The sequence below is a fragment of the Aplysia californica genome, unplaced genomic scaffold (assembly GCF_000002075.1).
Source record: "Aplysia californica isolate F4 #8 unplaced genomic scaffold, AplCal3.0 scaffold00414, whole genome shotgun sequence".
NCBI lineage: Eukaryota > Metazoa > Mollusca > Gastropoda > Aplysiida > Aplysiidae > Aplysia > Aplysia californica.
Genome location: NW_004797684.1, coordinates 541,130 through 543,371, shown reverse-complemented (window position 1 = coordinate 543,371; position 2,242 = coordinate 541,130). Strand labels below are relative to the sequence as shown.

The following is a 2,242-nucleotide window of genomic DNA, read 5'->3' as shown; positions in this document are numbered from 1 at the left end:
CACACACACACACACACACACACACACACACACACACACACACCAAAAGAATTCGTAAGCTGCTACACTGGATTTTTTTTCTAATACCATTCTCTATTGAAGACCCGCTCAGGAAGTTTAGAAATGAACATGCTTATTTGAATATTACTACGTATAGATTTTTCATGACCCCATGGCACACAATTTAGATAATCTAAGGGGCAGGCTGCTCAGACCCTTTTTTGTAAGGGCTTCTCTGGGCTGAGAGAAATACAACGTTCCAGTCGAAAAACTGAGATGCTCGAAAAAAAATCGAGTTCACACCTTCCACGAGCGACTGTAAAGCACAAAATCGCTACACCACAGACGCCGGTATGGGTGTGCACCTGTCTTCATCTCACATTTACTAATAAAAATGATCTAATCTCCCACAGATTACAAGAAAAAAAACCCCAAATCCACGCGAGGGACCAGCCTGAGCTCTACTGAACAACAAGATTTTCAGACTAATCTGACAGTAAACCCAAGGAGTCACCAGGCTGTCTGATAACTACGAGTATAATGTGACTGATTTATTCACGATTACCTCTGGAGACCGAAAGAGGACAGAGACAGAAAAAAGTGTCGTTATCGAACACGCCTGGAGACCCTTAAGAAGACACAGATTTTTAAAAAACGCCATCTAGACGAACACTTAAGAAGACAGACAGAAAAACGTGGTAGTGGACACAGTTTACTACGTTGGAAGTGTTGTTAGAACACCCAACTACCAATTACAGAATTGTCTTGAAAGGTTGTTGTATTCTCAGTTCAAAGGATACCTGAAACTAAGAGGGTTCATTAGAAAGCTTACATCGGTCACGATCAAATACAAAAATCAAAGCTGATGGTGAAGTTTATAACTTTCTTCACACGAGAAGAGAGCAGGAAAAAAACTTCTCACATCACGTGTTGTGAGGTAGAAGAGGTCGTCCGTGTTCACAAAAGCGCCAATAAAACATCGGAGTTTTAGTGTGATTTTAAAAAAATAAGTGAAACAAATTTTTTTTTCTTATGCGCCTTATGGAAGCAACACCTGACAAACTATTTCAAGACAGAATTAAAAACAATTCGCATTTGTCGCGGGCACTGCTGAGCATATGGTCAGGTAATTTAAAGTGAAGCAAGTGGGAAAAAGGAGAAAGTAAGTCTAAGGGGACCAAGACAGACAGAGATTTCGTTTCAATAAGACAATTGCAGCACTTGTAACACAGGTCATATAAGTCCAAAGGATTCGAATGTTACAAAAGAGTAATACATATATAAAGAAAATAAGGAGGAGAGATAAGTATGATATATTTGTGAAAGGAAAGAAGGAGCAAACCACACCAGAGTACAGCAGTGAATGGTCAATAAAGCACAATGTATTTTTTCAGTGTGTACGGTTGGCTGGTACTCTATTGCAATTCGTTCTTTAAATTTCATATCTGCTATCAAACATCTAGATCGTTCACATAATTATCTCTCATCTTTCTTTTTCTTCTATTGCTTTCTAGTAAAACCTCTAGTCTTTGGCATTTATTTGTCCTATTTGTGTTGCAATTGCCTTAAAACTCTTACTAAAACACCTGTTTTTTCAGTAAAAGTTTATGTCTTATAGTACACGACGCGCCAGTTGAGCTGGCGCAGGGTACCACTCGGTTGTTTACAGTCGTAACAATGCCTCTACCGAGCATCAGGAAATTCATCTATCTTTAATCAAAATGTACGTCTACTGCTAAAATAATTCATTTCTACCCAGCTTGAGGTTGTTCTTTGTTTTTGTTGTTTTGTTGTTGTTGTTGTTGCTTTTTGGGGGAGGGGTTGGGGGGTATGGTGTGTTGTTGTTGTTTTTGCTGTTGTTGTTTTGGTTTTTTTGCTGTTGTTGTTTTCTTTTTTGTTTAAATGTAATCAGGTTAAACAGGCGTAGATTTACAGGGAGGCTTGTGATGGTGAAAACTTAGTTGACAAAATAAGCTGCGTACAAACTTTAGGTAGTCGCCATTACACGTAGACTTAGAGTTAACTCTTGCTACAAATTATGCAAATGTCATAGTTTGTGGTTACGACACGCGCTGGGGGTGTTTTCAATAAGTCTCATCACATCAACGAGATACATGTTTAAGACAACGGTATGTAGTATGTACTCATGTTTGCTTATTTTCTTTATGGAACAAAGAATTCAGCAACAAAGGCCTGTTGCTCCTTGTCATAACCTCTCATCTCTCTCTCTCTCTCTCTCTCT

At 38.7% G+C, this 2,242-nt stretch overlaps 1 protein-coding gene across 1 annotated transcript in view; it reads left to right on the top strand.

Annotated features, from left to right (window-relative positions):
* The window catches only part of LOC101856366 (H2.0-like homeobox protein), a gene marked incomplete in the record, with an annotated part of 39,060 nt that overhangs the window by 18,677 nt on the left and 18,141 nt on the right, over positions 1-2,242 (top strand). Inside the window, 1 exon segment of the mRNA XM_013085863.2 lies at positions 414-1,178.